General features: G+C 38.3%; 1 protein-coding gene and 1 long non-coding RNA gene across 8 annotated transcripts in view; one reads left to right on the top strand and one right to left on the bottom strand.

The window, feature by feature from the left end:
* Positions 1-25,285, top strand: part of CTNND2 (catenin delta 2) — a 641,711-nt gene that overhangs the window by 187,404 nt on the left and 429,022 nt on the right. The window contains exon 1 of one of the 7 annotated variants that reach the window (XM_031503969.2): positions 24,832-25,051. The exons of the other annotated variants lie outside the window; for them this stretch is intronic. The gene's annotated coding sequence lies outside the window, so the exon portion shown is untranslated. Of the gene's footprint in view, positions 1-24,831; positions 25,052-25,285 lie in introns of those variants that run through there. 7 annotated transcript variants of the gene reach the window in all.
* LOC110469821 (uncharacterized) lies at positions 17,494-24,615 on the bottom strand. The gene is made up of 2 exons (XR_002465320.2): positions 24,495-24,615; positions 17,494-19,004 (listed from the first exon to the last, which is right to left on the bottom strand). It is a non-coding gene; the product is annotated as an uncharacterized LOC110469821 (long non-coding RNA).

The raw sequence follows: 25,285 nt of genomic DNA, 5'->3' as shown, positions 1-25,285 counted from the left end.
AATCTCATTTATGTCAGAGAGCCAAGATCCTTTTCTAATCTAGGAGGTGAAAAAACCTCTGTAGCTTGCATTTGAAAATTTGATTTAAAAACTTTCTGACCATATTTTCTGAACAGTGGCATGATGAATTAAATCAAAGTAAAGAAGCTGAAAATGTAACTTTATTTTCAGTTCTGAGCACTCAGCATCTCTCAGTAAAACTAAGAGGAAATGTGCAAAGTTTTTGGTTTTTTTATCTTTTTTTTTTTTTTTTAATGAGGTCACTGAAACAGCTGCTTTAAATATGGAATTATGAAGCTAACTTTGGTTATCTTGTCTTCTCAGAATACTAAAAAATTTAAGAAGGACTTTCATTATATAGGGAAATCATAATGTGCCTTCTCTGAAGACTTCATCCATAAATAAATTCTTGTAAGCAGGGCTTAATATCAAATGAATAAAGTCTGCAGCTACAGCAGGTGTTTGAAAGTCAAAGAGTGGCACTAATAGGCATAATTTAAAGTTCATTAACATCAGGAGAAGAAAAAAGAATATATTTTTGTTAAGTTCTTTATTTTAGCTAGAGCTTTGCAAGAGCATACATACTTGGGTAATTTTAAAATTATATCTTTAACAGTAGTGTTAAAGCGCTTTTTAGTCATTACAATATTGTTTTGAAAATTCATGTTTAAAAATAAAGTATAGATGAAAAGAGGACTTCATTAAAACAATTAAATAGACCTTACTCCAGGGCTTGGCTATGGTATCTCTGCAGGGCTTGTGCAAATAACAAGAATCCCAGGGGTGGACTCTTAATACCACAAGAGACATTTTATTTTCAAAGCCCATCAGCAGAGATCCTTGGATGCAGAAGCTGCCTGCTCAGTGCCCAGGTCTCCAGTGACCATGGAAGTAACACATGCTGGGGGTGTGTATCCTGTTGGACACAGAAAGTGCCGCCTGATGTGCCACTCTCCCAGCCCTTGGGGAGGAGGAGGGGAGATAAGATGCCTGTCCTTCTGCCAGTCCCCCCCACCATTAATCTCCAGACTGTTTTGTTGCAGCTGTGCTGAAATGTATTCCATACACCAGCTGTCAGCTTAATGTGACTTGAAATGGGCTGCTGTAATAAACCATTATCAGAGCACTTGAGAAGAATGTGAGCCTTGACCTTATCTGGATAATTATCTAATAGAGTGCACAGAGTGATCCCTTTAATTGCTGTTGTCATCTTTTGCAGCCATGGCAGAGTGTGTTGGCTTGGACAGTTACTGATTCCTAGGGTGTCTTTACACTTTTTATATCAACATCCCTCTTGCAGCTCTGTAGACTTTGCTATGGGTTAGAATCACACTGAACTTATAAATTAATTTTATTGGGATCATTTTAAAGAATCTGCTATTTAAATTGCTTGCTAAATTGACTCCAGCTAGTTCTTGACAATTACTAATATTTTAGACTGTTATGCAAGAAATCCCTGAACAAAAAAACAAGCTTAGGTTATTGTCAGCAGACTGTCAAAATGCAGGTCTGCTTGGTCAAGACAAGTTTTTCACCCCTTCTTAATCTATTGTCAAACAGGCAAGATGCTCAGCTCTTCTAGAATGCAAATTTACACATTTTGCTTACTAGACAAAACCAATTCGTTTTGGCAAAAATAGTTGAGTAGGATTCAGCAGTGCATCCTTAGCAGTTTGTTTCCTCTGGTGGTGAATGGGGGCAAAGCAGAGGACCCAAACAAGTTCTATTTATGCTACTTTATTTAAGAGCTTTCAAAAACTTTGTTTTTCAATGTGCAAAGAAGGCATTTTGTGAGAATCTATATGTGTAGGTGGGAGGGTACTTTTTAAGTCATTCTTGTCTTCTGTCTCTCATCTGCTTTCTGCTGCGAGTTCATCTAGTGGTAAAAATGGTGTCATTCCTTTTTAAGTATCAAAATACACTATCAGTTCCCATTACAGGTCCATTTTTTGGACCCTGAAAAAATTCAGTCAGTGTACATGTGTTAGTCATATAAATACACTTAATTGTGACTTGGGTATGATGTAACTGTCATTTAATCCCTAATCCAGTTTATCATCTTTGAAAGTCTTTAATAATCTGTATCGCTGTCATGTTTCTAGTCCATATTGTATCCTGAAAGGTCAGATTCTGGAAAGCAAGATGCCTTAACTTTTTTAAAAATACATTGGACAATTTTTTACTGAATAGTTATGGTATTGGAATGCTATTTCATTTTTTACCTTACCAAGAAGTCCTGCTCTAGTCTATACTCTTGGACTTTTGGCCTTGTATCTCTCTCAGAATCATATGGCCAGAAGAAAACAGATAAGTGTTCTCATTAATCATGTTTATGTTTTATTTTTTCATGCTTTAGGTATTTTTTCCTTTATGTTATGAAAAAAACTCTAATCACCCCTTTATGTTGGCATGTTTATGTCATTACTTTTGCTTGATTTCTGTGTTTTCCTAATGAATACTATATTAATACACTATAATATTTATTTTTCACTTACAACCAATGAGATATTTCAGATGTGAACGGCAACTCATATTTCAGAGTCTGAGAAGACCGGAAACTGAATGAAGTGAAATTTTTAAAAAATGTTTGTAGATAACAAAGGCCTTTGAATTTTATTTTTTTTTTTTGCATGCATATATAAATGAAAATACAATGCTAAGGTTGCTGTTATTTAACAAAACAAAGATTTAAAATACAGCAAACAAAGCCTTTGTTCCAATGCTATGAAAATAAAATAACTGTGTGAGTGAGTAGTGATGCAGGTCAATTCAGCTGCTCCTCATATTCGTTGTGACATTTATTGGAATAGCTGGAGGCAGAGTGGTTATTGATACACTATCCTGTATTTAGAGTTTTAGATGCTAGGGCATCAACAGCAAGACCAATGGGAGCACTTAAAAGGATATCGGTGATACGGAGGTTTAATTTCATCCTGAGAGGAGGTAACGATTCTCATGGATTTTGGTGGTGTGATACAATTGACAAGGCAATAGGTGCCAGATGCTTACATTTTTTTTTTCTCTTGTTACTGCTTTTATGACACTTAATTTCTTTGTTCCCCAGTTCTCCACATTTTCCTGCCTAGTGATGTACATGAGGAAAAAAAGATTGAAAAGGGTTAGATATCAGATATTACTGTAACAGAAATAATTTAACTCCACATAAATCATAATCCCTGACTTCCTAGTTACATTGACTAAGCAATCAAAGCTGAACATAGTCATTCTAGGTACTGGGTAAACAGAAAATTGTAGAGTTTCCATCTTACCCTGAACAGTTTAGTGGGCACACACTGCATACATAGCATGAGGGGTACACCAAACAAGAATAATAGAAGAAATATTGTGGACATTCTGTGATGATGTTTTATTTGAGTGGGAAAGGCCATGGAATGGAGGCAAACACTGAGAGGGAGAGAGATAATGGTAGACAGGAAAAATATAGGGTGATAAAAGTATGGTGTACAGTGAAGAAACGGGTTCAGGGAAGGTTTGATTTTGCTAGTACTGTGTGTTCCATTTTTTAATACAGCACTAACACAAGAGCAAATTAATTTGAAACCGTGGACTTTTTTTTTTAGCACAGGCCACAGTTTCAGGAGTTATTAAGTAATATATGTCATTACTAGCAGAATTGGTATATTCTGAGAACTATATCTTCAGTGGAAATAAATATTTTAACTTAGAAACATATATTTTATAGGCTCCTAAAATGAGTGCAGATCTTTTCAATTCACATTGACTCTGATGTCTAGGCAGGCAAATGTCTCATCACTGCAGATCTGTATCTCCTTGATGAGTAATCCAGTAGGACTGGAAGGTTGCTTTGGAATATTGTAAATAAAGGGCACATAGCAAGACCTTTCAGCTGATGTTCGCAGCTAAAGGTGAGAAAAGGGTAGATTTCATGATGACTGATGAAGCTGAGTTGCACTATGCCTGCAACTCAATAGCAGTTATCAGTAGTCAAGAGAGATTGTGAATAGTCCATTCTATTAATATTACTTTGTAATGCTTGTAAGCCTTGCTTTACAACTGTTTGTCTGAGATTTGCCTTCATTTTTATGCAAGTGAGGAAAACCATTTCATCTGTACTGTCATGTTACAAATATGGGTTACCACTTAATTGAGATCTGTACTTCATGGTCATGGCCCTTGCCCCAGCACAGATAATATGCTGATAATATGCTGATAAGAACTGGACATTTTAGGACAAGGTGCGAGGCCAATTCCATGCTGCACACAGAGCACTGTACTCTGAAAGTAAAACTGAGTAATCTTGGCTTTCAGTTATTAGTTATGCTGCCTTAATCTTGCAGCTCTTTGGATTTTCATGAGCCTTCTTTTACAGGATGAAAGCAAGATTGAATTTGACATTGACTTGACTTTCAGATAATGCAGTTTTTAGCAGCAAGTAGGTAAGATTTTTAAATGCACTTGAATAAAATTGGTACTATGTGATGATTCTTATTAAAGGATTAAACTATAAGCAATTTATTAAGTTATTCTTTATAAAGCTATTTTTATCAAGTTATTTTTATTTGACAAAAGAAAAAAAATTAGAGGATCTCAAAATTGAGGGAAGTGCCATTATTCAGAAGCTTCCAACCAGGAAATTATTTGTCTACTTTGAATATAGAAAAACTCAAGTACTCTGTATTATACAAAGATCATGCTGGGCAAACTTTATTCAATTTCTTTTTTTTTTCCTGGGCCATCTAATAAAAAATTCACATAGAATATACTTTAATTTCTTGGGTCATTATTCCCTATATGAGGACTTGGAGTGTGAAGAATGACTTATATTTTCTTCCTCCTCTTTTTCTTTGCCACTTCATCTGTGAAAACTGACAGAATTCACAGTGTTGATTTGGGTTTATTCCATAAGCAGGTGAAAATCTACCTATGTGCAACAGGGCAGTGAAGGAGCTGTTGAAGAATAAACCAGCAAAAGCCTTGTGATTTGAAGATAACTTTTCCCCTGAAAAAGACCGTGGTTTTTACACATATGCTTGGCAAAGTTAACCAGATATTTTGTAGTGGTTTTCTCTCTGTTGCATGGAGTTGCGTAAGCTGCTTTTATCTTACCTTTTGCCCTGCTGTGATAAAAATCACCTCCCTTCCAGCTCTCATTTAGTCTAGTCCAAGTGGTCCTTGTACTGTCCTGGGAGGATGAAAAAGAAATAGCTTCCTCTCTGAAAGAGCAGGGTGACCTGACTATCTTCAGATGGCTAAGGATACGGGAAAGGAATAGTTCAGGAAGGAGGATTGCAGGGACAAGGGTGAAGTTAGAAAGCTGAGTCTTGTCAGGAGGTGCAAGGAAGCCATGCTGGAGCTCAAAAAACAAATGTTGATATTGGGAAAAGCCTCAGAAAGACACTGGTTTACCAGGTCAGGGAAATATATTCAAATCCTTAAATGTTGAATTAGAATGATTTTGTGCTTATTTATATTCTGCTAAAGAGAACCTGAATTGTTATATTCTAATAATAGTAGATGGCAGCACCAGCCAAATGCTCTATTTAGAGAGCAGCAATCACCTCATGGAAAATGCATAGTATATGTACAGGTATTAAAAAGTGGCCCCAGTGAGTGAGATAATTGTGAGCTAGTTTAAATGAGATACAAAATAATAGAAGCTATAATAAATAATAACTATTTCTTGCTATAAAGTTATTTCCCATATGAAGCATGTGGTATATGCTTTTTTTCACTTCAGTCATAAGGCTTCTTTTGTATTCAAACTCCATATACTGTTAACAGGTCATAAATCTATTGAATTAAAAGATATTGTGTGCAACAATTTGTTTTAATTACAAAGTATCATGTGTTCTGTTTAACTGTGAGTTTAATGAATGGCTATTTAATTAAGGGTTTTAACTCAGGTAATCAGTTTGCATCACTGGGCAACAAATAATCAGTTTATAACATGCAGTTGAACAGTCAAAAAAAGCATCAGGCAGACCTTTTCCTGATAGCATTTATTAGCTAATTAAATGATCGGGACTCCAAGGTAAGTATAAAACAGGAAATAGATGGCAGGTGGAAAGGATGTCAGAGGAGGGTACTTGACGGAGCTTGTTGAAGCCATGAAAATGTTGGTATTCATTCACTGTGTAAAAATAACAATTCACTGCCGACACTGTCACATGTAGAAAAAGAATGTCTTATACCTTTGCCTATCTTTTGCAAATACATTACAACTCTAATAATGAAACACTGAAGTTATTTATTGTTGGTTATGATATAAAAGAACACATCAGTTCAGATTTTTTTGGGTGGTAATATTAAAATCCTTTCTTTTCGCTTTTTCTTATTAGGTTTGTTTTCTTTTTCCACTTCTATCACATCTTGAATTATTTTTATTTGAATGAAATTAATTACACATTTACATGAAAAAACTACTGTTTCCATCAATACCTTTCAGAGCACATGCAATAATTGACTATATTCACATTCTAAGGCTGATATACCCTTCTAAAGGTGTAACATGAAGTTAAAAATACTTACGTTTATGATTATGAGCGATGGCTTCATTTGATATCTCTGCTGTCATCCATTCAGATTTTTATTTCATACATTTTAAGGATAAAGGGGGACATTCTGATAGTCCATGATATATTTTGTAGGCTATAAGATTTCAGCCAACAATCCTAGTGTTTGTTTCAAAAGCTGTGGCTGATCTATTGAATTGTTTTAGAAAGACAGAGTCTAAAAAGAGAGTAATGCATAATCCAGTACAATGCTAGAAAGTTACTCCACAATTTTATTTCCTTTATGGTTTAAGCTTTCCATCTTATTTCTCAATTTCTTTTACTTTTCTTCACCTAAGTCTACTTAAACTGTCAACTAAAGAGGTTTTGTTTCTCATGTAGACTCTTTTTATATACCATAGCTAAAGCTTTTCAGATTATTTCTTCCTGGTAATAATTTAAATTAGGCAATTCCTAAAGGTTGCAATTCCTAAAGGTTACAATTCAAAAAAATTGTTTGGGTGATGTTCATGGTTTGTATAAAATATTCTAATTCAACTGAGAGACCAAACCCAAGCATGATCCTGAACTGAAAAAGTACCATGGATTTAATTATTAGTTTTACCTTTAAGTGTTTTAGATTTAATAAAACAAATTGAAGTCTGCTACATACCACATGTATATGAACCATTATTTTTTTTGTTTTAGGTTATGGCAAATATAAGTTTTGCATTTAGAATACAAAAATAGATTTCTTCTCTCCTGCATCATAAAAGAGCTAAGCCATAATGATAGTACATGTGTGCAAGACAAGAAAAAGATACTACATCTTAAATTAGTGCATTAAAGTTCTTTATCATTTGAAGTTCTTTTCCTAGGTTCCTTTCTTCATGGTCTACTAATAAAGCATTTTTTCCCCTTTTCATTTTGCTGGGTCAGAGGAGGATGATGTTTTTATCTGTGTAAGAGTTTTGGAAGGGGATATTAGAAGGTTTTCTTTTCCTGTTTTAGGTATAACTCCAAAATAGTTATGTGCTCATATCAGCCTAAAAATGCTTGCACAAAATACTAGATCTGTATGGTATGCTGAATGAAGAAATTGGTTTTCAACTTTTATAGCTATTTTAGACTGAGATTTCTGTCTTGACTTTCTGCTCATATCACATGAAAATTTCAATTTTTAGACATTCAGTGGCTATTTGAGTGAATTCTAAAAATGAAAATAAATGAGAATGGTTTGGAGTTTTGAGTTTAGATTAATCATGCTTAGATGTAATTTTAAAACAAGCAAATTTTTAATTGTTCTTACTAAGAACCTAACAGCTTCTGTGGTAGAAAAAAGTATATCAGTGATCATTATACATTTCACTGCCTTAGTGGACTAATGTTTTACAGTGAGGGCTACCTATAGATGGCACCAAAAGTAAATACTACAGGGGCTATACAGAAAAAGTCTTTTGAATCCAGTGTACTTTTGCTTCTGAAGAAGCAGTACTCAATGACTTTCTGATTATTTTCACAGTGTTACCATAATTTTATTAATTCTTATGGAAAATATTTTAAATCCTTCTTCTGACCTAAATATAGAATATGGGGACTGGATTCAGGAGGTATTAGTTTAAATGGCCTTTGCCTTAAATTCTGTCTATCTAGCCTGTTCTAGGTCTTGTGACAGTTCTGAAGATTGTAACATCTCTCAGCACAGAGCAGTAGCATCACAAGGCTCTCTACTCCTGTGTATGCTGCTGAGGAAGATGGAGGGCTAGAACACTGTCTCAGATGTTTTTTCTTTCCCACAGCTGTATCCTTGTTCTCCTAAAACAGAAGCAAAACCTTTCTGGGGGAAAACAACGGGGTGCTGAATTACATCAGGAATGGTCCCAGTGCTGTACTAATTCTTTATGTGACCCTGTGCAGTGAAATGTTCTGAGACATGCTGGGAAGCAAAATTAGCCTTTGAGGCAGTGTGGCCCTTGGTTTCTGTGATTAATACATGCATCACTGCCTTTCTGCTGTCAATCTCTTTGTCCAAATTGGCTCAGCATCTCCAGTCATAAAGCTTGCAATGCCAGTTGGAAGCATCATCAACATTAATAATGTGTTATTCTCCATCTTCAACTGCAAATATAATAACCAAGCAAAAAAAGTTAGCAGAAGCTGCACGAAGAGTCTGTCCCAGTGTTATTCACCTCTGTAAGTCAAAGCACCAATACATTAAAGTACAGAGAAGTCAGGCTGACACTAGACCAGGACTCGAGATTAGAGATGAAAAGTCCATATTACATGTTTTCCCATTCTGTCTTAGGTAGGGCAGAAAACAACACTATTAAGGAAAAAAAATGTATGAGATACAAATAAATAAAACGTTGCAAGGTAACTAGTAACTATTTTAATTTCTAAATTTATCTGTAAACCTGAAATTAGATTGTTAATAACAGCTTTCTTGTTATGTGAGTTCATAAAAGCAAGAGGCCCTTATTCAGCATAGAACTTATCATTCTCATGATAAAGCTTTTTATTTATGAAATTCACAGAACATAGATTTTTCCAGTTTCCTTAGTCTTCATTATGATCTCAGTCTTTCATTCATAACTTGAACAGCTATCATCTTGAGAGCCATCACATGGCACCTACAGGGTGGTTGCTAGGGTCACACCCAGCCAGCATGGATTTAGGAGAGGCAGGTCCTACCTGACCAACCTGATCTCCTTTTATGACCAGGTGAGACACCTGGTGGGTGAGGGAGAGGCTGTGAATGTTGTATACCTGGATGTTACCAAAACCTTTGGCACTGTCTCCCACAGCATAATTCTGGAAAAGCTGGCAGCCTGCAGCTTGGACAGAAGCACTCCTGGCTGGATGGCCAGACCCTGAGAGCTGTGGTGAATGGTGCCACATCCAGCTGGTGGCCAGTCACTAACGGTGTCCCCCAGAGATCTGGGTTGGGCCCAGTCCTGTTTAATACTTTTATTAATGATCTAGATGAGGGATTGAGTCTACCATTAGCAAAGTTGCAGATGACACCAAGTAGGGGGGAGTGTCTATCTGCTGGATGGTATGAGGGCTCTGCCAAAGGAGCCAGACAGGCTGGATTGATGGGCCAAATCCAACAATATGAGGGTCAACAAGACCAAGTGCCAGGTCCAGCACTTTGGCCACAACAACCTCCTGCAGTACTACAGGTTGGATGGAGACTGGCTGGAAAATTCTCAATGAAAAAGAACCTAGAGCTGCTGGTTGAGACAGCTGAACATGAGCCAATGTGTGCCCATGTGGCCAATGTCATCCTGGACTGTATCAGCAATAGTGTGGCCAGCAGGACCAGGGCACTGATTGCCACCCTTTCCTTGGCACTGGTGAGGCCACATCTTGAGTGCTGTGCCCAGGTCTGGGCCCCCCTGCTTAGGAAGGTGCTTGAACATGTCCAGAGAAGGACAACAAGGCCGGTGAAGGGTCTGGAACACAAACCCTGTATGGAGTGACTGAGGGAGCTGGGGCTGTTTAGCCTGGGGAAAAGGAGGCTCAGGGGAGACCTTACCACTCTCTACAACTCTCAAGGAAATTAGAATGCATCCAGGTGAAGGACAGTCTCTTCTCCCAGGCAACCAGCAGTAAGATAAGTCTTGAGCTGTGCCAGGGGACATTTAGGTAGGAAGAAGTTCTTCACAGATAGGGTGATTTGATACTGGAATGGGCTGCCCAGGGAAGTGGTGGAGTCAATGTCCCTGGAGGTGTTTAAGGAAAGACTGAATGTGGCATTCTGTAGCATGGTCTAGTTGACACAGTGGTGCAAGGTCCATAGGTTGGACTTGATGATCTCAAAGATCTTTTCCAACATAGTTGATTCTGTGGGTCTGTGATTCTTTAAAACATTGTACAAATCAGGTGAATGGCCATGTGCTATCACCCTTGTGGAGTTCACCTCCTCAGACATATTGGTGTATATAGATTGAACAGCAGAGGTTCAAAGACCCTCAAAAAAAAAAAAAAAAAAAGATTGGGTGCAAATATTGTATCTCGTGCAGGACAAATTTTGACATTGCTCATTAACTGTAGTTTTACCAAGTACTTAATCTCTTATAGCAGCACTGATCCTGTAAATATGAATAAACAGTGTTGTAATGTTTGCTTTTGAGAGAGTGAGAGAGTGAGAGAGTTCAAGGATGTTGAAGTCAGTTCGTGAGAGGAAAAAAAGGGAAGAAAGGAAAGACTGAATTTTTAGGAAATGGTTGCCTCAGAGTACACTTTTCTTTTGATGTTGGCTTGAGTACTGTTTTCATCATACAAATAAATTTTCCTTTTTATTTATTTCATATCATTGGACTTCAGGCAACAAATTTTCTATGCAAGAGATACATACACAAGGGGATTTTAATTCTTTGCTCTCCTTCTTTCCAAGAGTAAGTCTCAAATACCCACCATTTGCGGGGGTTTAATACTCTAGTAAAGTTTTATTCCTTTATCAAACAACAGATTTTCTGGTTTTTTGGTTTCATAAACCTTCCACAAAATAGGTTTCAAATATAGTGTGTGGCAGTACCATTTTGTTGAGTGCTGATGCAAAAGGTACAATCTGTAAGGCTATTACACAACTAAAGCCACATAACCTTCTTTTAAAAATTAAATATTTTGTTTCCTAACAGACAAAACCGTACATGGCATGTGTCATATTCTCATAGTACTATGGTGCTGTATCTCATCCATTTTTAAAATAATACATGTACTGTGCTATAATTGTTTTGAAAATGTTTAACAAAGTTAAAGACATTGTGTGCTATTTAAGGGTATTATTGCCTTTATTCTTCTTAACTGGCATTTTGTAATTTCATTCCAAATTCCTTCTCACTGAAAGAATTAAAGTTTTAACTGCTTTAATGTAAAAACAATGAGATGTGTAACTCTTCCTAGCAATGATATCTAACTTTTGAGCTGTACAAATACATTTAAGTAGCACTAGTGATATCAACTGAAACCATGAAATTATGTTAGTACCTCCTCATGCCTATAGTGACACCAAGTCACCATGGGCATTTTGTGCTTGGGGAGTAAATTACTTTGGATAACAGAAAAAAAGTGAATACTCCTTATCTTCTGCACAGCCATTTAGTCCTAACTCCTCTCTCACTGATGAAGTTTTACATAAAGTATTACATACTGTGTGTTTTTCACACATTTGGTTATAAATATATAAAATCATGGTGGAATGGAAAGGAAGAGCTATTCTTTTTACTTTAAAATTTCTTATGTAAATTCTATGTATTCCTTTTATTCATAATGCTCCAAGCTGATATTCAGTTCTTGTTATTGTTGCCTTTATCTTCATATAATTTTATAATTTTATATTCCAATATTCTGTTTAGCCCATAAGGATAACTCTGACTTGTTTCAGTCTTCCATGACAAAGTATTAATTCTTACTGTATAGGGATGCTCTGGACTTATGAACTTATTCCCATTTCTAAAATGTGTTTTTCCAGAAAAGAGTCAGTGTCTACACTGACACTGAGTCTACAAGTCATGCATATTATAAGGCCATATAATAATGTCAACATTTAAACAATTCCTTAGTGACCTTTAATTGCTTGATACAGACAGCATCTATTTTATAAGACTGGTCATGGCAAGTTTATCAAACTAAAAATATCTTCACATTGAGAGAGATATGACACATTTGGCACATGGTACTTCCTATAATTTTTTTTTGTTTGTTTTGGGTATGTCACTTAGCTAGATCAAAACATCTTTGTTATTGGAGAAATTCTGAAGGTACTTGATGCTTACATCTCCAGTGATAGAGCAGCAGATGACAAAATGTCTGGGCCACAGAGAATTTTTCATGTCTTCTAGGCCTTACCAATTTTTCCTTAATTAAACACTCAGTAGGAGGCTTGCAGTTTCTCTGTTGTATGCAAATTCTGAATTAAAAATCACCTGCCATTTTTAGGTGAAATAGAATTTAGTAGGTTTGTGAAGTAGTTATCTTAATTGAAAGGAAAAATACTGAGTGGTAATTGGGTTATTTTCCATGTGAACTTCATACAATTTTAAATTTAAGGAAAGGAAAAGTATAGTTGCCATTACTTTAGCATGGAGGAAAATAATTAGAGAGACACTCCAGTAAAAACAGCAAAAGTGGTGAGGGATGGATAAAAGAAACTGGAAAAGGCAGAATAAGAAAAATTCTAAATGTTAGGTTGCAGAGAGTCAAGAAAAACCAAGCAAGCAGACACTTTCTGCAAGAAGCCTTGTGTTCAGTGTTAAATGCTTCCTACCTCTTCACCACCTCCTGGCTTCATTAACAGTACCAGCTGTTAACAAGAGACAAACACCCCATAAAAGGCCTTGCCCTTCTGAATGACTGAGATTTACATGCTCATACTTTTTCCCAGGATGATTCACTCTTTCTTATCAAGGTCCCAGAATGTTTCAAAGCCCATGATGTACCCCAAAACTAGAATGTTTTGTGTGAATTGGTGGATGGTATAAGGAATACAGCTGACTTCTAACACGGTGTTTCCAAGCCAGTTCAGTGGAAGACTACTCATGAGCACACTGCCACAGGCTCTTGTTCGTGATTTCCTGCTTTATTGCTAAAAGTGAATATCCCTCCAGGCTGTGAGAGCAGGGGAAATCGGCTCACTGGGCTCTGTGCTGTCCTTACTCTACGCTCTCCTTACTCGCAGCTTTCAATTGCCTTCCCACAGTCTAAATAATTTGGTATAGGCTTATGATGTAGTATGAATTAATCTCCAGACTTACTTTATTTCACTACTTAGTGCTAAACAGTTGGCAAATGAATTGTTTTTTTACTGAAGCATTCCTCATTTTTTCATTGGCTTCAGTAAAATGAAAGAGAAGAAAGGTGGACAAGATTATCAATTATGATTATCACTTATTTACATCTACTTGAAATTCTAGATGCTTGAAAAGTCTACTTGTTTTATTGAATATGAGAAAAACCTCTTCATTAAAAACCAAAAGTTTCCGATTATTATTTTGTACATCTTGCTGTATTAATGCAGTCTCTAAGAACATAGTGGTTGCTACATATTACCTGCTAGAAGGCTGTACTACCTACACCTATAAGTAATATAATATTCTGCCAGTTCTAAGCAGACTAATCTCTAGGTATCCTTTGCATAAATATTTCAAGTATGGAAAAGCTTATTTAAATGGGTGCAACACTTTCTGCTTATAGATTTACTCCTGGGATGCATATGGCAGCTATGTTGCAGCTATATGCAACATATTCCAGTGTTGCATAAACATTTACCTGTTTCAGACCTTTCAACATGAGCAAGTGCAACTTCCTTCCATGATTCTGCATTTATTTGCAATTATTTTTATTGTTAGAATAAGTAAAGGCCAAATTGGATGCTGTCTAAGCCGTGCAGGTCTACAAGAATCAGTTCTTTTGTTCTCTAAAACAGCTCCAGCTGACACATATGGGGTATGTCTGCATGTGACTGAGAACTGTTCTCCCTAGGTCACAGGGAGCACAACCCAGTCTTTAAGAGGAAGAAACCCAGCATGTGCCTGTGCAGTTAGATGTTTTTAGTTTAGAAAAGTGTAGTAGGCATTACCTTCCTCATAATGAAGGAAGTTTCAATTGTAATTTACAAAAATGCCTGCAGAATAGGTCTCAAGATTCTTTTAGGCAGATACAAGTGCTTGTATTCATGCAGAAAGCCCCTGTTCTCTGTCACGCCCTTGCTTTTAATCTCCGTAACATCCTAGCTGGGAGAAATTCCAAAACTAGCAAAGCATAAAGACAACTTCATTTACAGTAACTAGGCCCTATCCACCAGTTTTTGAACAAACCCAAAAGACAACCCTTTTACTCTGGAGGCCAAGGGAAGGAAACAGACTTCACTGAGACATGGTGATGTCAGCTATTTATAAGTTGTTTCAGGAGGCATGAGTTAGGGAAGACTTTAGTAATTCTTATAAATATAGACACCATGAAAAAGGTCCTCATTAGGAGGGTTAAATTCCTTACTCAACTATGACATTCTGGGTAATGTATTGCTATGTATTGCTTTCTGTGCCCACTCCTAGCAAATATTTTGAAAGTAGGGAGTTTGAGCTCTAATGTGAGTCAACACAATGTAACTTTTCACTTTCCAGTTTATAGAGACAATGTCATCTCATAAATATAAGTTCTTAGACCAAACATTCACTCGGTAGCTTCCACTAATGTTTTCTACCCAGTTTAGCTTTTATATCACATGAGGGCAGCTACTCAAAAAGCTTAGAAACAGATTTTGAATGTAACACTCGTGGGCAAGGTGTAAAGGCTGACAGACAGCTCGGCATGGGCCAAGACACAAGCAGAAATTCTTGCACAATGTGTTGCCATGAAAAGAAAGGAGACAATAAATTTGCATCACAGCAAGGAAAGAGGCAATGACCAAAATCTCTTGGCATCTCTGATGAGGAAAAAGAAAATATTGTGGTGCAGAACTCTGTGCACAGAAAAATAATGATCCACTAAGTCAAAGTTACATAAAGGTGGGGTGAAGGATATTGTAGGTAGTTATGTGGACTGTCACACTTAAAGAATAAAAGAGGTGCTGTAGGACAGCACCCTGCTTGCGGAGAACACTGTCCTGTCCATGGTGGAGGCATGCCTCTCCCTTTTCCAGTGCAGCTCAGCCCTGCTGCTCCCTGATGGTCACTGGAGCCAGCATCTGGTGCTCAAAGCAGAGCTCGAATTCAGCCCCTTCACCCATGGGCAGGGGTGTGTGCTCTTGGTGGGCAGTGAAGGTCTGGCCCTGCAGCCTGTTGGTGTAGCACAGGAAATGGTGGGTCTGGCTTCCAGGCTGAATTGAAACAGTTGTGTGTTTTTGGGGCACTGGAGTTTTTGGAGTGCTAATAACCACCTTCCATATTGTGAAGTGGAAAGAGGCAATTAGAAAGCAAGTTTGATTTAAAAAAATAGAAAACTCTGGCTCATGCCTACTGCACTATAAGTAACTAGCAACAGTCTCCAATAGTGTGTGCTGAAAGGGCAGTAGGTGTTATTTCTTCACAAAATATTGTTCCATCTGTTTGAGGACACAGGCAGAGAGATAACATGCCAACGGAGGGAAGGAATTGTGTGCTTGAGTGTTGCTGGGAGTTTTTTGTCTTTCCTTAAGGGAATTTGATTTACTGTAAGGGAGAGCAAAGTGGCAGGAAAGAATAAGGGAGTGACTGAGAAGAAAAATACAGAGCTGCAGAGTTAAGACAAAGTATGAAAATGATGCTATTTAAATGTAGCATTGTTAAGTTATTAGAGTGAATGCCTTATTGCCTGGAGAATGTTAGCAGAAGTTCAAGTAACTTAATTGGTCTGTTAATCATTGTCCAAGTTGCTTTCTCTTGGGTGTACATAATGTTGTTTCATGTTTTTTGCCACAAATATTCAACAGGTAGAATGTGAGGCCTTTAGTACTTGCTATGGTAATATATGACTATACTTCATAACTTCGTGCTCTACAAAATCATTGTATCTGTAATAAAACCTATGGAACAGATGCACTGTGTCCTTTTAGGAGGAAAAATCCCAAACACCAAAACCACACCAAACCAAAACCAAAACTACACCTCTATCCTAATTAGATTAAAAACCTAAAGAAGAAAAGAATTCCAAAAGAATTCCCTGAAATAGATTTAATTTTTACCTGATATGACTGCTGTAGCAAGGAAAGGTTAGTATGGCTGTTACCTCAAAAGAAATAGGGGGTGCAGTCATTAACAGGTGCTTCTCTCTCTTTTCTGGTAGTATCAGTGGCTCATACGCCTTTCTGAACATCAGATTCATCCTCAGCTTTTTATCTGTTCTCTTTTTATCCCTCAGCCTCCACAACTCCCTTCTGATCAGGTTAACTTGTTTTCATTTGTGGCAATCATTCATCAGTTTATTCTGAGTACTTCTACATCCAAAACAGAAATCCATTAAATCTCTATTGCAGTTTAATCTCAACCAATAATTGCTCATTAATCTTGCTGGAAATACACATTTTCTTCAGCCCATTGACAAGGCACAAGCTTGAGGAAAAAAAAAAAGCAAAGTATTTAATCAGTATTTTAAAGTTTGTAAATGGCAAATTCTGGCTGACAGATTAAAAAATTAGGTCTGCTGCATTGGGGTGCATTCAGTTTTTAAAAAGTGATTAACTATATGCCAAGCTATCAAAGAAATTTTTCATGAAAAAAGAGGAGTTGTTAACATGATTATGTCTCTCCCCAATGATTTTATAATGTCCATTTGAAATATATGTGAAAAAAAGAGAAGTCAGCACCATGCAGTAATTACCAAAAAGTGGAATTGTGTAACTATGAAAAGAGAATCCTGAAATACCTTTTACGCTCATGGATACACTCCCCCAATTTTTTTCTCCCATAGGTTTGACTTTAAAAACACTTCTGTCTTTCCATCTAAAATTGTAGTTACATCTGCTAGCTAATTGAATTGAACACATATTTTGGCTTTTTCTTTCCTGAAGAACTCCTTATTCTTGCTCTCCCATCAAATAATGTCTGCATCCTGGGAGACTCAGTTTTCCAGAGCAATTGGATTTGCTGACACAGGTAGATCATGGCCTGAGTTGATTTAGAAGTTCCACGCTTGCTAAATAATTCAACCTATTTTATGGCTACTTGCTTAATACCCAGTTTCTGTGGAGTTGGTAAAGTGTCTGAAAAAAGGTCAAATTGATTGCACTACTCTCTGTTGAACTCTTGCTGCTTCCTCATGCTGCTGTCAGTACATCTTCACTTCTGATTGATTTTCTTAATTCAAAAATTGATGTGAAAAAGTATTTTCTAATGAAATGCATGTTTGTCAATATTCTTCACTCCCTTTATGGATTTCTATTGCATTGTTACTTTGATTACCAGCTCCTAACGTGTTTATATTCTGGTTTGCTTGAAATGTGTAGTTTCATTTTAAAGATATTCTTGAGAGCAGAAAGCAGCCTCATGCTACCTGACCCATACTGTATTTTTATATTCAGAAAGAGAAGAAAAACAACCCGTTGTGAGCAGCAAGTCTTTATTTCTGGTCAGAGATGAATTCTCAGATAAAAGGATATATTTCTTCTTTGCCTTGTGACACAAAGTCAGACTTCAAAAGCCTTCTACTTGTTCAAAGTGACTTGGAGGCTGAAGAAGTGAGACTGTGTAAGATTGTATATGACACATGCTGCTGCTGTGCACTTGTTCTGTGCAAAGTATTGAGTCTTGAACTCTTTTTAGTTTGATAGAAAACCCATCATAATGTTTGACTATCACAAAGCTTCAGCATCGCAGATGTTGAACTTTCCTTGACGCTTGTATACATCATACAAGACGAAACAAGTGAAGCTGCGTTACAGACATTGCTTTGTGCTGTGATGATGAATTGTTTCTGCCACTGATCACCATGCCAGCAATGGAGTACATGGCTGTAATAACGCATTTTCACATTCCATTTGTTAGTTCCAATATTGATCAATCTTTTTCCATTGCAGCCTTAAGACTTTCTTTGCGGTTAAATGCAGCAACTTTTTGAGGATTTGTCTATTGTAATAGTAAATACTAATTAAAAAAGACCCTATCATTCAAGTGAAAGTAGTCCACATTACCCAGTTCTCCCAAGATTTTACACAGTTGAGCACATCTTCTCATTAATTTAGTTTGCTAGGATTCTGTATTGTTGAAGTTTAATAAGAATGCACATGTAACAGAAGCACCTTCCCTCCCTACATTTGTTAAAGTTGTCCTAGAAGGATGTGAACATGAACTCTGAACTGGCATCCAAAAAAAATCAAACTTTGATCAGGAAATCTTTACTAACAATTTGATATGAGGGAAGTGAATTGGTAGTCCAAGTGGAGACCGGTGACAAGTAGTGTTCCTTGGTTATTGGTATTGGGACTGGTGATGTTCAGCATCTTTGTTGGCAACATGGACACAGGGACAGAGTTCACTCTTAGCAGATTTGCTGATGACACCAAACTGAGTGATGTGATCAACACAAACTAAGGAAGGGATACCATCCAGCAGCACCTGGACAACTTGAGAGGTGGACCTTTGCAAACCTCATGAAGTTCAGCAAGGCCAAGCGCAAGGTGCTGCATCTGGGTCAGGGCAATCCCAAACACAAATACAGGCTGTGTGGAGAATGGATTGAGACTTGGCTTGTGGAAAAGGACTTGGGGACATTGCTGGACAAGAAGTTTGGTGAGTTAACAATATGCACTTGTAGCCCAGAAGGTCAACTGTATCCTGAGATGCATCAAAGGAAGCAAGAGTAGCAGATCAGTGAAGGTGGTTCTGCCTGTCTGTTCTGCTCTTGTGAGACCCCAGCTGCAGTGCTTCATCCAGCTGTGGAGTCGCAAAGAAAGACAAGCACCTGTTGGATTGAGTCAAGAGGAAGGCCCCGAAGATGCTCAGAGGCCTGGAGAACCTCTGCTATGAAGACAGACTGAGAGATTGGAGCTATTCAGCCTGCAGAAGAGAAGGCTTCAGGGAGACCTTACAGCACCTTCCAGTGCCTAAAGGAGACCTACAGGAAAGCAAGAGAGGGATTTGTTACAAGTGCATGTAGTCATAGAACAAGGGGGAATGGCCCTAGCTGAGGGATGGCAGGTTTAATTTAGATATTAGGAAAAATTTTTTTACAATGTGGGTGGTGAAGCACTGGAACAGGTTGCCCAGAGAGACTGTGGATATCCCATCTCTCAAAGTGTTCAAAGTCCAACATGGATGGGACACTGAGCAACCTAGTCTAGTGGAAGGTGTCCCTGCCCATGGAGGAGAGGGTTGAAACTACATGATCTTTAAAATCCCTTCCAACCAAAACTATTTTACAAATCTGTGATTCTTTCTTCTTATCCTAATGGATTGTATTCTGCATTGCTGGGCATCTAGTAAATTTTTCTCATGTTGTGAACAGGCAATGAAGCTATTCTGGGAACTTACCTAGCAGTAGTGCCTACCAGTGCACCAATTTTCTTCTGTTTTAACTATAGATGTTCAAGATGAAATATTATAAATAAATTGCAGGCTATAAACTAGTCTCATTTGTGCTCATTGCAATATAGCCATAAATGCACATAGATGGTAGAAACAGAATATTCTTTTGAGGGAGAATTTCTTCAGTTTCTCCTATATTCTCTTCCTAAGTCAACAACCAAAAATTGAAAATTAGGGGAAAAAATTCCCCAGCGTCATGGCTTCTGTGCCCCCTTTTTATGCTTGTATTTAATCTTTACTATAGTGAGGAGTACTAAGCAGCACAAAATAGCACAGACCATTGAGCACGACCTATGAGAGGTGAGTGGTATGGGTTTCTTGAGAATAAGGTTATCTATCAGATTCTATGGTTCTGATGGTGATTAAATCATCAACAGAAAAAAACATGCAGATTACACTGTGGAATAACCCACTTCTTTTTTGCCCTTTTTTGTCCCATCCCACTTCTCTAATATAGTGCTCAGAGCAGCTTTCTGTGACAAGGCTCTGCATAGCCCAGGTGATTCATTCATGTTCTCTCCAAAAAACTGGGATTATCTTCAGCATGCCTTCTGAAATTGTTTTGCTTTCTACTCTATGACTTAAAAGTGGCTCACATTCTGCGAAGTTTCTGATGAGTGTTAAAAACATTTACCAATAATGTTTTTCTCAAAGCTACTACAAAGTAGTAGGAAATGACTTAGTAGTTCTTTTAACAAAGCTAGCTAGCAAATAGGCATGTTCTCTTCTTGCTTTCTTTTACTGAACTGGTTATTCCCCTAAACAGGAAAACAGTAAATCTTAAAGACTGTATAGCCTGTAATATTATTTTAAAATAATCTTGCTATTCATTGATGCTACAGAACATAAAGAGCAAAATTGGTGGAAATAAGTGCTATCGATTACTGTCTATTCAGACTATGAAAAAGGGTTTCTTCATTATTATGCAAGAACAAAATTACCTGTTTACTCAATTTGCCTAGGCCTGGTATGTCATGGAAGAAAAATTGTAGGGATCTGCAGGGCCACCACACAAACCCCTTGCTTATTCTTAGAGTGGTCATCCCCATAAGGTTATCAAATCAAGGGAGAAACATGAGTAAAATATAGTAAGATATTCTGAGAGAGGCCTGAGCTTCTGAAAAACATCTGAAGTTTTGCAGTATTTGCAGGACTATTTCACGGTAGCTTACTGTCCCAGACCAGAAAATGTTAGTAGAGAAAGTTGAGAGATTCTGGAGTAATCTCTGTCTGCATATGCATAGATTGTCAAGCAGAAGAAAAGCAAAGAGACCCCTAGAAAGGTTTTAGGAGGAAAAAAACTCTATTACAACTCATCACAGAAACGATCTCAGTAAATATCTTTATTTACTTTATTTCATTTAAATGAAATAGTCTTATTTCTTGCAGGTACTGCAGTTTATTCTGTGCATGAGTGTTGGTTCACTACACACATTAAGGCTAGCACAAGTTAACCCTTAACTCTGGCCTTAGTACAACTGCATTGAAATGTTTACAGATGTATCTTTTCTGAAAACATGGATTTCAGTATTGATGTTTTTCAGTCAAATTACAATGAATCCATGTAGGTCAAATTACCACCCTAGTCAAATTACAATTAATCCACACTCTTGATGTTTGGAGATGTTTCAAATGATTCTTGATGAGCCAACATGAAAAAAAGGAGAATGGGCACTTGTGTAGATTAAAATGAAGTGTGGATGTTAGCATAAAAACACTGAATTGTGGTTCAGAGATAACTACTCATGTGTTCCATCAATGAAAGAAAAATCATACGCCTGATTTCTTTTCTCAGCATTTCAGCTAAAATGCATTTTTCCTTTTATTCCAGTAGTTCAGGAATAAATTATAGGGTTTATCTCTGTTCAAACTCTCAAAGTTTGCACAACTTCAGCATACAATGAGTCAAATATCAACAGAGCACTTAAGGAGTTGATCAATTTTAAGTGTGTAGGAGTTTCTGTGAGTCAGAAAAAGTAGGTATTCTACCCATATACAGTAACAGTATATGGGTTTGAAATGGGAATAGTTTTCCCCCACTTTCATCAATCAGTTTTATGAAATAGAATCCCTCTATATTAAGATAGCAATTTGCACAAATCTCAAATGATTGAACAACTCGTTAATGAATATGTGGCAATCCATTTTAATACCAATCATTGATTTTGGCAATGACAGTGAAATATCTTTGAATTGTATTGATTGGTTAAATTTCTCTATTAAATGTATTGCAAAATGGCCTGAGTGTTGTGCAATGCTGCAATAGATGCAATAACTTTATAGTACCTGTTTTCTTTTTTTTTTTTTAATACAGCTTTTCTGAGGTCATGATGTATATTAGCTCATTGAAATGAAACAGAATGGCAATTCACAATATTTTAATAAAAGAGAACATGCTCAGGCTGTTATGTAATTAACTATGCCTTTGAGATATTCTTACATGTAGAGTAGATCTTTTTCGTATTAAATTCCTATTTATTTGTGACTTTTAATGTATCAAAACCAGTCTTCTTTCTACATCCTAAGCAGTGCTGGAGAACAACAATAAGCTGTTGTATTGCTCTCCTTAAATGACACTTACAGTTTGGCAGAGTTACAAGTGAGCTGGTAAGTTTGCCATTCAGGAGCTAAAATAAAGGACTTACCCGTTGCCCCCAGCAACATTTTACTTCCTTGAAATTTTAGAAATACAACTGTTGGATTTTCACCTTCCAAAAGTTCCTGGGATAAGTAGCTGATTGTGCCCTTTAATATTATTATTATGATTACTATTATTATTACTGTAGTTGTTACTACTATTGTCATTTCTTGAGCCTCAGCAGGTGTTTAAAATAAGTTTCTAATGCTAAACCTCCAAACCTGCTTTGTGCTGTTTCTTCTCTCCCTTCTGGGTGGAAGCTGAGGGCAACCCTTGCACCTGTGTCTGCCCCAGGCAGCACACACAAACCCAAGCCAAGTCAGCTATTTTTGGTCTCTTCCCACCCTGATATGTTGTTTTTCCTTCCTCAACATGTATGCTATGTCCTGTTGAATCAAGAAAAAAGTGACACTTTGAGAGAAGGCTACTGAAGTGTGCAGTGAAATTTTATAATTCCAAATCAAAAGTGGTAAACATTAATGATAGGGGATGTTAAGTACATGGTCATTCTGGTTCAGAGAAAGGGATGGCTCTGTGTAAGTAGAGAGGAGCTGGTTTTTTAAGATCTGTATTGAATATGGAATTTTAAGGAAAGGCTAAAATGCAAGCCTCCAGTCCAGTCCTACAGCCTTGGCAGCAAATAACAAAGGCTGTGTGCAAGGAATTATTTAAGATTAAAATTAAAATAGGTATAAAAATTACATTAAAAACCTTGGGAAAGGCTCAGTTTGGAGTCTAAGCTGACATTTTATTCACATGAAGTATTTGAGTATGAAACTTAATATTTATGTGAAAGGGACAACTATTTTGCCTGACAGGATCTTTCTATACAAAATAATGGAATGGTTGTTTTCCATCAACATTCAGATCACAGAGGTGTTGACCAATGGAAATCTGTGTACTGAATAAGGCAGTTTACCAAGAAACTTTTAGGAGCAAGTTAAATCTTTTTGGCTTCAGCAGAATAATTGAACCACTTTAACATTTGCACCATGCAGAAAAAAACCACCAATCTTTTTTTGGCATAATTACACCTATGGGGGTATTGCCTGGGGTTGTAGAAATTTGTCATGATTATTGAGTTTCATTTCCAACTTTGGCATTTTGATTTTTGACCCAAGAGCTCTCAGAGTTCAGGGTGCACACAAAGTCTTGCTGCATTCAGTGACAAGTAATGCTTTACATGGATTTGTTCCTAGCAATGTGCTTTGGAGCCTCAGAGTTGTCCCCATTGGAGGTGGGCCAGGCACTTAACCCTTAGCTTGTGACCTTGTCACCCATTGCTGTGTATACATCTAAAAATTGTGTGCTGTGCACATATCTAAAAGTAAGCTTTATTTTCTAGATGACTGTGTATTTTAAAGATGACTGTGTATTTTAAAATTTGAGAGCTTCAGGTCATACACTCTGCAAAGCAGAAGTTTAAAAGAAAAGTTAAAAAAAGAATATATGCCCCAAAATGTAATGTTCTGTATTTAACAGACTGGTCAGACCTGTCAGACTCTGATGTGGAGTTAAATCCATTCAGTGTGAAGTTATGCTATGCAGAGAATTATAGAATATCTGAGTTGGATTGGACCTACAACCCCTGATCCTGCACAGGACAGCCCCAAGATACCATACCAGGTGCCTGAGAGCATTGTCTGAACAGTTCTTGAACTCTGTCAAGCTTGCTGCTGTGGACACTTCCCTGAGGAGCCTTCCAGTGCCCAAGAATCCTCTGGGTGAAAAACCTTATTCTAGTATCCAATCTAAACCTCTAACACAGCCTCAAGTCATTCCTTTGGGTCCTGCCACTGGTCACCACAGAGAAGGGATCAGTGTCTGCCTCTCTGCTTCCCCTCACAAGGAAATTGTGACTGCAGTGAGTCTCCTCAGTCTCCTCCAGTCTGAATAGACCAAGTGACCTCATACAGTCCTCTTGCAGCTTCCCCTCAAGGCCTTTCACCATCCCTGTGGCTCTCCTTTGAATGGTCTCTAAAAGCTTAAAGTCTTTTTTATATTTTGTCACCCAAAGCTGCCCCCAGCACTCGAGGCGAGGCTGCCCCAGCTCAGAACAGAGCAGGACAGTCCCCTCCCTTGCCTGGCTGGTGATGCTGTGCCTGATGCCCCCAGGACAGGGCTGGCCCTCCTGGCTGCCGGGGCACTGCTGGCTCAGATGCAAGTTGCCATCGACCAGGATCCCCAGGTTCCTTTCCCTGGAGCTGATTTCTAGCCTCTGGTTCCCCAGTCTGCCCTTAAACACAGGATTGCCCCGTCGCAGCTGCAAAATCCGGCACTTCCCCTTGTTAAACTTCCCAGGGTTGGTGATTGCCCAGCCCTCCAATTTGTTCACTAGTAGCTTATCGACTTCCCTCAATTAGAAAACCTAAATGACTATACCTCCTCGTGAAGATTGATCTGCACTCCGGCGCAAAATCAAAAATTGCTGAAGACGTGTGTCTTGGCCAGTGCCGGGCCAGGGGCTGCAGCCTCCGCCCGGCTCCCTGGCCGGTGCCGCCGAGCGCTGCTTTCCCGAGCCGCCGCGGCGCTCGCTGCGGCGGGGGGCGGCGTGGGCGGGTCCGGCGGTGACGGGGCCGCGGGGGGCTCGTCCCGCCGTTGCCATGGAGCCCTTTGTGCCCGCGGAGCGCCTCCCCCGGCCCGCCCGCGCCGCCCCGGGCCCGGCAGCTGCCGCCGCCGCCGGCGGCCCGGCCGCGCTCCGGCCCGCTCGCCCCCGCGGCTGCCCGGGGGTGTCGGGCCGCTCCCTGCCCGCCCCGGGAGCCGCCGGTCGCTGCTGTCCCCGAGTTTCTCTTCGTGGAGAGGAGGGGCGTTCGAAGTGAAGAGTAAAGGTGCTTGAGCCGCCGATCCAGAAAGGAGGGAAAGTCGGCTCGGCGGCGAGGAGGCTTCCTAGGGCGCAGCGAACTGATTCAGGCGATTAATTTAGAAGTGGGCGACAAAAGGTAAAGCCTGAAAGATGGATCGCTTGTGTGAGATGGAATGGGAGCTTTCGTGGAAAGGTTTATGACTTGTCTTAAAACGTCACTTTTGAATGTCTTTCCGATGGTTTTCGACTTCAAAATGCTCCAAGTCTCTTACCCAAAAGTAAATTGGTAGCAAAATTGGCCACATTTTAGAGTTCACAGGAAAGGCAAGAAAGTAAATATTACTCTTCAGTATCTTATTTTCCCCAAATG

The sequence above is a fragment of the Lonchura striata genome, chromosome 1 (genome assembly GCF_046129695.1).
Source record: "Lonchura striata isolate bLonStr1 chromosome 1, bLonStr1.mat, whole genome shotgun sequence".
In the NCBI taxonomy this organism is placed as follows: domain Eukaryota; kingdom Metazoa; phylum Chordata; class Aves; order Passeriformes; family Estrildidae; genus Lonchura; species Lonchura striata.
This window is presented reverse-complemented; position numbering and strand designations above follow the sequence as displayed.